This window comes from Pezoporus wallicus, unplaced genomic scaffold, assembly GCF_028554395.1.
Source record: "Pezoporus wallicus isolate ANWC-B61680 ecotype Strahan unplaced genomic scaffold, APGP_CSIRO_Pwel_v1 contig_1181, whole genome shotgun sequence".
Classification (NCBI taxonomy): domain Eukaryota; kingdom Metazoa; phylum Chordata; class Aves; order Psittaciformes; family Psittacidae; genus Pezoporus; species Pezoporus wallicus.
Window position 1 is genome coordinate 5,647,087 of NW_026641428.1, and position 15,509 is coordinate 5,662,595.

General features: G+C 43.8%; 1 long non-coding RNA gene across 1 annotated transcript; it reads left to right on the plus strand.

Moving 5' to 3' along the window:
- Positions 1 to 1,801: 1,801 nt before the first annotated feature.
- On the plus strand, positions 1,802 to 13,762 carry LOC130607023 (uncharacterized). The gene is made up of 4 exons (XR_008974133.1): positions 1,802 to 1,953; positions 2,468 to 2,563; positions 2,794 to 2,998; positions 13,155 to 13,762. It is a non-coding gene; the product is annotated as an uncharacterized LOC130607023 (long non-coding RNA).
- Positions 13,763 to 15,509: the final 1,747 nt, after the last annotated feature.

The window sequence follows — 15,509 nt, forward strand, 5'->3', positions numbered from 1 at the left end:
TAGCTCTAGGTTTGTTTCTCAACCAACGTGCATAGGCAAGGGAACAATGTTATCAATGGGAGAAAGAGACTTCTTTGCTGTGTGTACACTATCTTCTCTACAAAAGCAGCTGAGGTGACCTAATTTACTGTAGTAGATCTTAGGCTAGGAACAGCTTCTTGCTTTCTAGTTGTTATAATGTCTCATGCAAAATACAGCAAATACGACAATGTTTTCTTGGTGCCCTTAAATCTTCAGAATAGCTACCTAAGATGTGGAGCTAAGACAAAGGTTGAAATCTCCTACCAGCTTGCTTTGATGCAGGGAGTTTGACCCAGATTTCTTTCTTCTTCTGAGATGAAGCTATAGTGAATTCAGAGGCTTTTGGTAGCCAATGATACACAGAATGAATAATAACAAGGCATAAAGGTACAAAAATCATGCCGTTTCTATCAAAAGTCCATGTTTCTGCTGAGTACTGGGTGTTGCTGCAGTAGCAAAGGCTGGCTAGAGAAAGAGCTTCTGCTGCATGCTAAAATTAATACACAAGTGAATTGACATATAATTATGTTTCTTTCCATAGCTTGCAAAGGTGCTGTAGATTTGACAGGTATTGTAAAGCAGTGAATAGGCTAGCTTTTAGCAAATATTTGCTGCAAAATATTGTTCCTGGATTCAAACATCTACCCAAAAAGGCCATAAGTTTTAATGTCTCACAGCACAGAACTGCTCTTAAATACACTGTTGAGGCTTGAGAACGAGTGAAGTTTAGCACTGTTTATCTCCTCCTTGTCCTGGTACGTTGCACTAAAAGGGACCACTGGGCATGGGTACGTCCACACATTCGTTTACATTGTGAAGTTAAAGCTGAGAAAAATACATCTGTCCACCCTTGACTCATCTTCCAAACCCCTTGAAAGAAGCAGAAATGTAGATTCCTTGCACACAACCTACTTCTGCGCAGAGATGGTGGCTTTTGTGGAGCTATGGGTTTCTTCAGCTGAAAGAGCCCCCAGGAATCAAGCATTGCAGTACTGAGCCTAAGACCTTTGTGACTTTAGCCTCACACCTAAGTAAGTGTGTATACTGAAAAATATATACAATAGGGTCTTACAGAACCTTGGGCAAGATGCTAAATGCATGTGTGCTAGCTGTATGCAACAGGTCAGCATGCAGAAGGACTATTTTGCAGTTGCTGTAGGTTCAAAAAAGAAGGCACATCTTCATTACCCCTTGTAAAAAGCCAAGGTTTGAGAGGATTTAGCTAATTCATATTGCCTAGCTTCTTGTTACTGAAATAAGGCAAGAAGATCTTTTGCACGATGCGATTACAAAAAGACAACATCTCTCTACTAACAAGAAATTAACCTTATCTAACTTCACTGCCACAGAATCTTTCTCTACTGTTATGTCACTGTGACAGAGCTAATGCAGTCACGCTGCAGAGAAAAACTACCCGTTTGGGGCTGTGAAGATGGTATCTTGGCTGCTCGAGTGCTGAGTTCTTTTTCTAGCACTGCCATGCGTTTCCTCAGTGACAGTAGGAAATTCAGTCTCTCCCCATTTCCCTTTTTACAGCACGGAAATCCTCTCCAGGCTTTCCCTTGCAGTCTGGTCCTGTCTGGAAGAGAAAATAAAGTGTGGTGTTTTTCATTATTAGCTAAACTGAATTTGGCAATGGACAGATGTTCACTTTGCATACAGCTGTGCTGGCTGAAGATGCCTTTTTCTGTCTTCCTGGGACTGTTGTGAGGCTAAACAAACACTGGTGGAAAATTCTGTGGTCTTCAGATAGAAAACACTTTAAAAACCGAGTTATTGTGGATTGTATTTTCAGAACTGCTGTCAGCCACAGCTGAAATCAGTGGAAACTGTGGGCTGAAAAGCTGAAGCCCTGAACTACAACAGTTTATGTGAATATAGAGTTCATGGCTGGCACAGGAATTTAGATCAATCTACATTAAAAGCTCTCAGGTAAATACAAAAGGCAGACTTGGTGGAGTGATCCTTCTTTTTCGGCTCAGGCTTATTTTTAAAGTCCTGCAGCATGCAGGTCTGAGGACTTTTAGGCACAGAAGGCTACAATCTTTCCCTATGGGCTGGCTGACTATTGTCTCGTGGTGCAAAATAGGTTTTTAGTTAGTATTGTGAATTCTTACGGAATCTTACAGTGGCAAATGGGAGCAATTTACCTAATGTTTCTTATTCTACACCTATGGAAAAAATTCAATATGTGTGGGGGGGGGGGGGGGGAAACTGTGGAACTAAACCCAAAAACTAAATAATAATGATGAAGCTTTTTAAAAAATAATGTCTCACAATCTGACATAAGTAGTAAGATTGTTGCTGTGCACTATTACTATAATTAAATGACATTATGCTATTGCATTAAACTAATCCGTCAGTAATACTGTACTTAGCAGTAAGATTTTTGTCACATAAACATTATGAGCCTTTAAACTTCTGCATTTTGTCTTGTAAAATGCAGGGAAAATACAGAAATTGGAGCAGCAGAATATAACATGAAAAGCTGTAGCAGCAGAAAAAGGCCATCTGGTTCAACATGCCAGCCCTTTTAAAGCAGGTAAGTTAAGAGTGTTAGAATACATTTACCAAAAGGGTGGAACATGAGATGTATGCGTGAGGTGCCTGCTATTACTTTGAAAACATTAGGTACTGATCTACAAATCCTTTTTAGTGTTTTCCTGAATTTCGGAACATGTAAATGTTGAACCAGAAGCTGCAGAGAGTAAACTGTTAGGAAAAACATGCAAATAATAACTGACATGAAGCTGCAATCTTTTCTTTGAACAGAGGCAGAAAAAGAAAGAGGCTACAGATCACTTAGACTGTGATCAGTCAACCAGGGCAGCTGATCAGAGGGATGCAGCCTTTAGAACAATGTTAGCTCTTGCAGACCCAGGAAGCAGAATAATATTTTTCATATTGAAGACTTCACTCCCATCGTAACAGATCAAACCACCATTCAGACCAGCAGATCCCATCTTCTCTCAGCCTGGTAAGCTGTTGTACATTTATTCTGGTGCTAGATCTTTTCCAAATGGGTTACTGGAGCTTTCATCCACATCCCATTGACAGCTATCCCTTTCTCACCTTTGCAAAATTCAGACCATCTTAATTGTTCCTTTCTGTTATCATGCACAAACAATTACTTGGATTTTAGCAAAAATTCTCAAGGAAAATGCAAGCAGATTTTTTTCCCTTTGCTTACCTCTTCCACAGATAGCATACAAACACACACTGTAAACTTACTCTGTGCCACACTGCTGTGACTGGAACTATAGCATTTGCTGTACTTCCTGTATTTACCTCTGCCTTTAAGTGTTCACTGAACCATCTTGGTCTGCCATCCTTGTGATCTAATTGTGCACGCAATATGCCAGGATGGCCATGCTATTCAGTAAGGATTCATAATGTACACAGGGGTCCTCTTCTAGCTCCTGGGGATAGGAATAGGATGAAAACATTATGAGACTTTATTAAGTCTCATAATACCGCCTCCTCTTGCCTCTGGCAGCCTCAGGAGTGGGAATTAGTCTTTACAGGGAGGTTATCACCCATAATACGTATTTATGCTGTGTCCATCGTGTATAAGAATGCTCTCAGTAAAACTTAGGCTAGGCTATAATAACACTTAGCACTTCTTTGTTGCCTTTCATCTGAGGATTTCATTGTGCCTTTAAAAGCTTTCATTAACTAAAATTCACAACCCCGTTGTGCAGTAACTGTGCATTAACACCTCCACCATATGCAAAGGACTGGTATAAGTGGTTTAAAAAGCTGGAAAGAATGTGGATGGGGGGAAACCTTGGAACTGATTATTCCCACATCTATGTGCTAGCTCTGTGTTTCCTCTCTAAAATACCTTAGAATTGCATTGATACACTGACTGCACTTTACTGCATTTTTAAATGCTGATGTGTGTCAAATTTAGCATTGTTTCAAATTCCCAACATTCGTTTCCAGCTTCGTTTATTATCTGCTGGAAATCTATCCTTTGATAACTGAATGCAGATGTAGCAATGAGAGTGATATAATTGCCTGTGGAGCTAGGTATGCGTTTTCACTATTGTTAAGCTACAGGGTCTAGTTTCCCCAGGATGTGTATGACTTGTGAATGCCAGTTACAACACATTCCCGAGAAGAGAATATGCCCCTAAAGCTACAATGTCCTTCGTGCATAGCCTCCAATCCTCTACAAAGCTTACATTTCACAGGATTCAACAGTATTGGTTCTTTTGGGATCAATGAGAAACTCACCACCCATCTCCAGTATCTCTGAATTACAGAGCAGAACCAGATCAAACACAGAAGAGTTCCCTCATTTATCCTGCCTCTGTAATACATCAGAGTGTGTGCTGCATTCATTTTGTGTAGGCGGGCTGGTGTCTAATGTACTCTGTGAACATATTTATAAAGGATTAACCTGTGCCTGGTATTCCTAAAAACTGATTTAGTTAAAATACACGTTTTATTCTACTTGTCTCAACCATATGAATCATTCCTGTTTAGCTTTGATATTAGTCATTTTTTTGCTGGAGTGTTATGTACTGTACATTATCGATAGTCCTGTTATGTATGACAGGCTATTTTTTTCCCCCTCAGCCAATACTCCTCAGTGCATTGTATGATTTGCATCTGAGAATTTTAACCTGCAGTGAAAGTGTTCTCTAATAGAACATGCTGCTTAGCAAAAGCTGAAACACTGAGGATTTGAACAGGGTGCTCTTGGTTTAAGTGTTTAGAAGCAAACCGGGAGTAGAAGGTCAGGAATCACTAGTGCTGGGAAGGACCTAGATGCATGGTGTACCTAGGATGCTGTGTGTGAACGCACACACTCCAACCTGGCACCTACCACGTTAGGAAGGATCCAGTAACGTGAAGCTCCTGGACTGCAAACAATTGCAGCCCACCCCTCCCACCAGCCTCACGTTAAGTATTGTGTTTTAAAATATTTACCTTGACACAAGCAATATTTAGATATTTGTTTTGTGCAGAAGGATTAAAGGAAATACAAATGAATACCACAACAATGAGGAACCCTGATCTTCATCTGCTTATGTGAAGAAAGCTCCAAAACATTAAAGGCATCTTGAGGAGTTGCCTACTAGGAACTCAGGCTAAAACCAAAGAAGAGCAAACTGATGAAGGATTAGGGATAATTTACTAAAGATCACCGCCACAGGGGAAATGGCCAAAGCAAACACTGGAAACCCTATTACTCCAGATGTGCGACAGCCACACTTAAGGTTTCTTGTCACCTTGATCTTCAACCTGGTGTTCAGGGCTTGGTTTGGTTTTGGGTTTAGTGTTTTGTTTTGTTTTCTACTATGTATCAGCCTATACTGCAACTGTGTGAAAAAGCTGATACAGTTTTCAATACCTAACACCTTCTGGCAGAAGGGAATGGTGGTAGTTGATCCTAGTTTTACTTTTTTGATTGCCTTTGAATTCAATGAGTTCAGCCCATTCTGATTTCTGTGCATTCTGAACAACTTGTGTGTCAGGTATTATTTGTTGTACCATCAGTCCATCTTATCTGGGTACAAGAAAACACAAAAAATCATTCTGTGAAGGGAGGAGGATTCTTCTCAGCAGCCCATTGAGCAGTTTTTCTAGTTAATTTTCTTCCCCATTGTTCCCATACCAGCTCTGAAGCTTGCAAATGTTTCTTTTTCTTGCCAAGACAGTGGTACTTTTGCCCTGGCACACATTAATGTTTTTTTCCCTTTTCTTGTGTTTTGAGTGCAGCTGAACAACAAATTCCTCTCTGTTTAACAAGCAACTTCCTCAGATTAAGGTTTTTTGTTTTTTTTTTTTTTCCATACCAAAGTATCTTTCTGATTTCAGCAAAGCTCTACATTTGTTAATTAAGTACTGACAAGTGAATAGCAGCAAGTGCCACAATACTGTGTGTTTCTGGGCTTTCAGAACAACCCTTCTGGAACCTGAGCCCTTCTGTCTCAAGGAGCCACGGCAGCAGCCATGCTTTGAGAGGTAGCTAGTGAAGACAGCACGTCAGTATTCAGGAAACGAGAGCAGCTCCTTCACAAGAAGTCTACCTCTTCTCTGCTATTCGCTGTGCATTAGGCTTAACTGTTCTCAGAAATCTCCATGCAAGTTGCACCTTTTTCACACTCCTCCCTGAAAACAAGATAATTTCAGGTTTTACAGCAGCAAAAGAATTCACTGCCTGTTTTCTCACCAATGTAAGAGATGTTCTTTAAGTGGAAGTTAGCTCATCAGAGGCCATAGTAGAGCATTGATAGATGGATGGATGGATGTGTATGTACATGCATCTGGAGTTCTTTTGTTCTCTCCTAGCGAGCTTTGGTTGTTAAAACAACCATTTCAGTAATTTCTGGGCTGGCTTTGCAGGGAAAAAAATCTTGTTTTTTGCTGCTCCTGGAAGAGAGGTTGTCATAATGTTGCTCCCCCACTTGACTGACAGGCACCTTTGCGAACACACAGCATGTTTCATCTCAGAGCACTCGATGAATATCTTTACCCCCCTTCTGGACCAGCCCACCTCCACTTGCAAAGCTTCTTGCTTTTTTTCACAGGATTGCAATCCCTGCCTTTTGTTCCTCCTTCTCAGGAGTTAATACCTCCCCACCTTACAAGTCAGCAGTGGATTCTGTCAGTTAAAACCCCCAAATAACAAACCCTCCTACCCTGAAGGCCTTTTCCTTTCAAGCATGTATTTTTCTAGCCTGCAAGGGAGTCAGTGCCATAACCCTGAGCCTTCATGGAATAGTTTCTAAGCCTGTTTCTGTGCATTATGAATATCTTCCAAAGGGAGAATGAACATCCCCTCTTGTGGCAGCTTCTACATTTCATGACTCCCTGCCCTCCCCGCTACCCTCTGCTCCTTACAAGCCCCTTCCTTCTGCATGTAATGTCTCCTTCCATATCCTCCTGCACTGCTGCCGTCACCTCAGCCTGTTCCAGCAGTTGCCTGCCAATGCTGTCAAAGCCCAGAACCCAAACATATTTGTTAAGATGTCCCACTATTTGTCTTTTGCAGATTTCCAGGAATCTAGATGCCGTGGCGCCAGCTTCCAATCTTTCTCTTCCATCCACACTTTTTCCCTGTTGGTTGGATTTTTCTCTGAATTTCTGCACCCTGAAAAACAAAGCACCGGCTTGTTTTTTTCCTTTTACCCATTTAACATCGCTGGCATCACATCCCCACCTTTCTAGCTGAGGTCCTATTTTTTTGGTGCTATTCGGTGTTGCTTCTGTCTTCCCAACAAGGTGCCATTAAGAAATGCTAGACACATCTTCAGGGGGTAGTTGACTGTCTCTAACCCAGAGACAGGAGACTGCTGGTTCAGGGGCAAGAGGTGACTCCTGCACAGACAAGTGAAACACTAGGTGACGTGTAGGGACAGTTTATAGAAGAAGGTATTAACAGAATTCATGTTCATTTCAGAGATGTAAAAAAGGATCCTGAAGATAAACTGAAGATGTGAGATTATTAAGTGATCTGACACCATCTCCTTCATGTAATTGCTCGTGTTTGCTCTTTCTGACACATTTGCTGAGCCCATGATGCTTAAACTATGTGTGCATTCAGACTTTTCCCTTCACCTCCTCACCCCTTCTTGCCTTACTTTGCAATGGCATTTGCTAAGAAATCTGATGTCTCAGACACTGGCATAGGGAGGTACATAAGAGACATAGGTCTTTTAAAAACAGAGAGGATAAAACTATCAGGATGACTGAGGCCTTCTGCTTCTCAGTGTGTGTGTTAACAGGGTTCTATAGAGAAGATGTCCTCTCCCACAGGAAGCTCATGGCTCTGGTTACTGGCAATTACGAGGAGTTTTTTAGATGTGACAGTGATTCAGGTTTTGTTTTCATCCTCTGTCCTTTGCTGTTTTTTCACCTCCCCAGATGCAGGGGACTGATGGCCAAGCAGAACTGGCCCCTCCACTTGTCATGTCCATGTGTAACCTCTCTGGTGTCCATAAGAGACCTCCTGTTCACATTCTCCCAGTACCTCTCCACACACGCTCTGTTCCAGCAGGGAGGCTGTTTTGGAGCCCAGCTGCACCACGCAGCATCTTTTGGCAATGTTTTTTCTCCCTAGTGACTCACTGCATTTTGCACCCCGTGGCAAAAGATAATCTGTCACCTCAAATCCTACTAGTTCTGCAAGGCATCTTTTATATAATCAGTGGGTACTTTTACCCTCTTTTCTCCAAACATGAATATAAGGTCCAGCTTGACTCCTCCATATGTTTTTTTAAAGAAAGCAGCTGTGTTGTTCCTCAGGAAAACAGCTTGTAATTTAGCATTATATCCCCTAGGCAACGCTTTTGGTCTTCAGGACATATATTTATCACAGACATCACAGTTATCTCTATGGTACTTTAGTTTTCCATCAAGGGAAGCTAAAAGAGCATTTAATTCCTTAAGGCTCTGATTGATCTTCACCACAATCTACCTCTGGTGCTTCTCTCAATGTCTCTTCTGCTGAACAAGATTTCTTCTTCCTCTCTTGATCTCTCAGAAGTCTGAACTTATTTCAGAAGCGTGGGCTTGCTTTGCTTTCTAGCGCTACCTGTCTTTGTGCTTGGCAGAGCTTTCCTGTCCTTCTGTCAGCTCTCCAGTCCATCAACTTTGCCTTACTCATGAGGCTCCTGAGGAGAGCTGAATGCCTGTCAGCAAATAAATAATTTGCTGGCATTGGGTGGGTTTTCACTTTTTGTTCTTGGTTTCACTTTTGGTATGACAAGGCAGCCATGGAGAGTAGGTATATGGTCACATCTTAGAATGAGTTCAGTTAAGGTGAACAGAAACATGAGGGCCCCACTACTTGCTCTGAAACAAAAAGTTCCGAGTTCTTAATGCAAGCTGCTTTACGAATTGGTGCCCCTTGGGACCATTTCCCCCTTGAGCTCAGAGCAGCTCCCTTCCATTGTGACAAGTTCTGATCCCCAAACACACAAGGAAACCAAGCTTAGTCTTCGGAGTAGGAGATACTACGTGCTACCACACTTGCCAAACCTATCTGATCAGCACACACAGAGGGAGAAAAAAGCAAGCAAGCAAGGAAGAAGTGGGAATGCAAATTTGAGAGAAATCTTTCAAAGTCTGCAGTAATTGGCAAGGTAAATGCAAGGCTTTTCCTGCTTTTCATAACAGTAGTAATATCAATTCATGATAAAAAGCCATTCTGAGTTACACAAGAAGGAAAGATATTTGCCAGGAAAAATTCTTTAGTTTCTACTTTATTGTTTATGATGGACAAGAAGTGCCATCCATCCTGACTGACTGTTGGCATGCGACTTACCACAGAGCAACTGTATGTTGATGGATAAGCCAGTCTCATCCAAGTGTCAGGAAGATTATCAAAAAAAAGAGCTGTCTGTAGTTGCTCCATCTCTGAGGAGATTGCCAACTCACCCTAACAAAAGAAAACATTAGTGTGCTATTTGCGTCTCACAAAGAGACTGTGATAAGATGACATGATAAATGATAGAGGGCTTTTTTTTCCCCAGTAAAAACACATAAGGTAGCTAAATCCTCAAGTGTAAAGAATAGCTTGGCTCTTGCAACGGGGGTGAGTCATTTATTTTTTAAAAAGGGGAAATGGTCAGAAAAACAAGAGTGCAGGTTTTGGGTTTTTGGTACTTTTTAAATTCCCTCTAATTGCATTAAGTAATTACATGATACAGCGATTCATACGTACATACGCACAGAAGCATCCACCTACACATATGTACGGGGAGAAAATGATAAAGGGCCAAATTACTAACTTCTTTCAGATATCCTACAGAAAATTGTACATGCAATCAAGCTACCATTCTGCCGGCTTGCTTGCGCTAATGGCTATTTGAGTGCCCATGTTTTGTTACTCTGAATTAAAGATCGAAAGGAAGGTAATTCTAGGTGGTGAAAAAGGAGGTCCCTTTAAAAATCTAGCCCTGTGAATTAGATTTTCAGTGCCTACTCTTGGAACGTATGCATTAACTACAGCTGTGCACGCCTAGGCCACGATTGCCTGTGTAAATTGCTGGCAATGCATAAGAAGCTACTAGGTTGCCCAATTCTGTGATTTGAGCATATATTAAATGTTAGTGCAGCAGGTATGGTGCTGTTTGAGATTGCTAGATATTATGAAAATCTGGCCCTGCATGGTCAAAAACATTACATGTTGCTATTCAGCACTTTGTCAGCATTGAGAGGCATATTATTGCCAAAAAAAGGCCAAAGATGTGCGATGAGGTAGGTCCTTTTTACCTAGCTTCACTGCACTTACTGGACACGCAGTGAGATCAGGACTTGGGTGTTACTGTCACTGCACCTTTACTCACAGTTAATGGCCGTCTCCTAATGATGGTTAAATACCTCACACCGATGCCTTTGAACATGTTGATCATTTAACACGGTCTGAACCATGTGCCTTATCCAGCGGGGATCCATGAGTAGAGTTTGTTTTCAGCATCAGAGGGTCTCAGAGGTATCAAACGATGGCCTCCCTTCTCTCCTATGGATTGCCTAAAACACACTGAACGCACACCATAACTAGCAACCAGATCTGTTAGCAGCTATAACAGAGGAGCCAAATTTCTGCAATGGCAAAAAAAGAAGAGTGTCCCTCTCTGACCTCTGGATCTGCACTGAAATGGGAGTCAAACCATGATCAGAAGCCATGCATTTTGCTTCTTAGTAGAGAGAGTGAGAGAGAGAGGATTTTCATCTCCTGAGCAGTTTTGTGATCATTTTTATTCCCACAAATTAAAACGAATCATTTGGTATAGGGAGATGAGTTACATGTTTGGAACAGGCAGCTCATGAGAGCACAATCTTTTAATCAATGAAATCGGAAAAAAAGCCCCCCAGGTATCACTCACAACTGCCTATTACTGGCATTTTCACTGGTGCTGTGTTTAAACCCATGCATCCCCTGAGATTAGTAAAGCAAAGGACACGTATCTTCAGACCTGAATTAAGTTCTTGAAGGGAATGCTTTACTTTACATAACAACAGATCCAGTCTCTTATATTCTGGAAAACAAATCTATTTATGCAAGAAGCATTCTTCTGGTGTTTGGATAAAAAAATGATCTTTAGCTTGAAAGATTTTTTTTCTGTATGGCACCTAGCTGTGCCTTCACCTTCAAGAAATACCACATTGTCACAGGGCTAGTGCCTGGTATGCCACTGTAAAGGAATTTATAAACCTTGTGTATTCTAACTTGATGAAATTAAAGCAGTTTCACTGCCTCTGTGTTGGAGTATGAAGGATATGGAGGATTTCTCCTGTGAAATGGAGAAGGAGTGGAAGACCTGTGCAGGTCCGTGCTGTTAGGAAGAAAAGCAAATTCTGCCTCGTAGTTTGCAAATAATGGCATTTTGCAACCTGACAAAGAACCCTAAATGCCCGAACCCTATTAATATATCGTAACACTTCAGCAAGATCTTTTTTCTGTGTGGTGCAAAATAATGCATATATTTGTGTCTCACGTATTCTAGAGATCCTTCATTACAAATTTCAGGTTGAATCCCTGTACAAAATAGGCATCAAAATATCTAATTCTATTTAAATTGGTGGTCGCAGGAGTAAAAAGCCCATAAAACCAGAGACATCACACCATCTTGTGTCAAATTTGCAGCCTGCTCTATGTTTTGACTGACCTTGTCTTCCACAGCTTGAGGGACTCCTTCCCCAGTGACCGAGTATCTGAATTGCAGCTCTAATAGCACATGGAACGCGTTGTCTGCAGCTATTACAAAAGCAATCTCCATGTTGGGGTGTGGGATGTAGCGGGTGGGGCTTTCGGGAGGTGGCATCTCATCCATGTGTTTGTGGTAACCTTTATAATCCAGGTTTGAAGCGACTGCAAACCCACGAGCGGACACCGACTTCCTATCAAACTGTCAAAGGCATAATAAAAACCCTGTCACCAGGCACTGGTGTCAGTCCTTGCTAGGCAGAATAAGGAACCTGCTTAGGCATAACTGAAATTGTTCTGTTCTGGAGTCATTGTTGAGAACAAGACTTTTGTAACACTTTGATATCCGTGGAAATTAATCTAATTTGTTCCCCTTTCTAATTAGCTTCTTCACGTCACACCCAAGTTCTGAGGCTTGCAAGGGTAATAATAATTCTGTCAGGTTCTTCTTCACTTAGAAACCAGCAGAGAGATAATTTCGATTTCAAAATAAAGAGACAGAAATATTTTAAAAGAAAAATGTTATTTCTCCCAAATTACAGAGTGCTGCTCTCTGGTGCAACATTATTATTCTGTGTCGCAACTTATTAAATGAAGCAGTTTATGGTAGCATCTCTGAAAAATGCTATCCTTTATTGAAATGAAAGTGAGTAATAGCATGAGGACTGTAAAATAAAAAGGCAGAATATCTTCTTCTAGGCCATTACAAAAATACATGTATTGTCTATTTGACAATCAATACACTACCATAAAATAAAACGGAGCGGTGGTATCATCATCATAATTTCTATTTCAGATGGTTTGCTGAGAGCCAAATTGTGTCATTTATGGAGAAGAATGACAAATGGTTTAATTCAATATCACATGCATGTGTATACATGGGCTGAAATTCTGTTGCAGCTCAAAGCTGTTAGGCAAATATTTTAGTATCATCACAAGTTTAAAAACAACAGACACGTGGGAATGCATCCATTTATTTACACTGGTACTGACTTAAAACTCAAAATGTTATTTGATGCTTTTAAAGCACTGCTGTGGGATGTTAAATTGCTGCTGAATCCTTCCTGTTCTGCGACACCTTTCAACCTGCCAAGATGCATGATGATGATGATGATGATGATGATAACAGCAGTAGCGCAGGGATCTTTAAAACAATGCGCGGCTCATTCCCGGAAGATGAATGCCATTTTGACTACCCCCTTTTTTATGATTCAGCATTTCTGATACAACAAAGTGAAATAATGAAAGTAAAATAACAACAGGTTTGTGTGGGATGAGAAAGGGAAAACGAGCATGTGCATTGTCAGGATTTCTGCAGAAATCGTAGAGAAAAAAAAAAGCTTTTATAAGCGGCATTCCCCCCACACGCACCCCGGGAAAATTCCTCCCTTTGTTTTTACTATTCACTACATTTCCTTCTTTTATTCCCTGTTCTGATCTCGTCCTTTTGTTCCTCTTCCCTCCTCAGTTGCTTCTCCTTCCTCGTCGCAGCGGGAGGCTCCTGGCATCTGGGGACGGAGAGCCACGGCCGCGGGATGGCGCAGGGCTCGCCGGCAGGTGAGCTGCTGCTGCCTGGGGCACCGCTGCCAGAGGAGAAGAAAGAAGGGGGCCCACAGCTTGCTGCCATGTACGTACAGGGCCTGTTCCCTCCCTGCCTCCCTCGTTGCTCTGCCTCATTCCCAGGGACGGGGTGGGTACAAAGCTCTTGCATGTGGCGTTGGGAGCTTTCTACACCTGCCTTGCTCAGGGCTGGGGGAGCAGAGGAGGAAGAGGTGAGGTGGCAAATGTATTTTCAGGTGAGGATGTCGGCTATGAACTACCCCTCTTGGCTGCGCTCGGCATGGGCTGGGAAGTGGGGACATAGGTGCTGCTGGGTACCTGCCTCCCATCTCCATCCAACACAGTGGAGTTCAGTGAGGGTCCAGGCATGGCCACTGCCACAGGTAGTGATAATCACCAGCTGCCCCACAGGGATGGAAGGGAGAGGGCTTGTTTGTTCCCCTCTTACCAAAATAGTTTTATCACCTACAGACACTTGGTAAGTATTGCTGCAAGTATGGCACACTATTACAGGAAATCTTTGCTTTGAGAAGGGATCAGAGGTCACCACTGCAGGGGATCAAGGGCTGATTTATTAAACAGCTAAATCTATTTGAGATGCAGTTCCTCAAAAAAAGTCATGTACTTGCAGCCATATAAATGGGTAAGAAGATATGCCAGTTAATGCCTGTATTTATGTTCCCCAGGCACAAAGCCCCAGCTCAGAGGGCAGACATAGGTGGCTGCTGTCAGCCGAGTCATCTCCAGGCCTGCAGGTCTGTCACTTCTTCAGGACCGGTTTCTGCTCCTGCCACACTCTTGTTCCCTGCATGGAACCTGCGGGAGCAAGTGCAGTAAGCGCCTCGATTTTGCTGACATTGCCCCAACAACACTTGGTGTCTCGTGTGCTGGTAATGACGGGGCTTGCGTTGGAGCCTACACGGGCGGATCTGGGATGGGGGACCCAGCGTGGGGATCTCGTACGCCCTATCTCCAGCGTTAACACAAACGTAGTGAGCAGAAATCCTCCCCAGGAGGTCGGCCGGCGTCCCAGACCCGCAGCCCTGGACAGGGTCAAACGCGAAGGGCACATGGGCACGTGCCTCTCCCCGGGGCCTGCTTCCCTCTCCGCGGCCCCGAGCGCTGCGCCGGTAGCGGCGGCCGAGTCCCGTCCAGCGGTGCTGCCGCGGCCCGGCGCGACGCGCTGCCGGGGCCGACCCGGGCCCCGCTCCTCTCGCCCGCCACTGGCTGTGACCGCGCCTGGGCGGCGGCGGGCCGGCTGCCGGCAGGGGGCGCTCTGGCTCCGGGAACGCGCTGCCGCCTTTGCTCGGCCTGCATCCACCTCTCCGGCCCCCCACCGCGGTGTGTTACGGAGCGGCCCGCTGCCGCCCCACGGGGACTGGCACTGGGACGAGGGCTACCCGGGAGCCCTGCAGGTACCTCGGGTTCGCACTGCAGCGCGGGGAGCGAAGAAGCTGCCACCTTCGGGGCACAGCCTGGCCGCCGACCCGAGGGGCGCGGACCGTGGCGCGGGCGCTGACCGTGGCTCAGGTGCGGCCCATCTCGGCTCTCTCCGCAGCAGTGGCGCCGAGCAGCGGCAGGGCAGCGCAGAGCCCGCGGGGAGGAGGAGCTGCTGGCCTCGGCCCCGTGGGTTCTGCGGCCGGTCGGGCCCGGACCCGCGGAGCGAGCCGCCAGCAGCAGAAGTTGGTGACAGCCGTGAGCTGCCCGTGCCTGCCGCCGGCCGCTTCCTTTGTGCGTTTGTGAGCACTTGGGGTGACATTCCTTCCTCCGTGCCCGCGGCGGCGAGTTAACCTTCGTCAGTGCTGGGAGAGATTGTTGTAAACAGACGAAAGGAAGAAAAGCCTTTGTGAGTTTTGCAGAGGTGCTTTAAACACACGGTTAAATGACAGGCGGAAAACGATGTGTTTTTTGTAATTGGCGAGTTTCTTCACATTCAGGTTGATGCGCTTCCTCAGTACAGACACGTATGGCAAAGAAATACTTGGTTTCTTTGAGCATATCTTTGATCACAGTTTATAATTACTACCTATGTACACCTATGTATCTTTTGAGAGTCAGTAATAAAAATTGTTTTTATTAAAAGCCTTAAAGATTAAAAAGGACACAGGAAAATTTGCTGTCCAGCCTAGCATCCGGAGCACTCCTTCCTCTTACGTACGATCCAAGCATTTTGGACTAGATCCTTAGCAATATAATTTGGCATAGTGAACCTCACTGATTTACCTCAGCTGAAGATCTAATTCCAGTACATGACATACTTAGA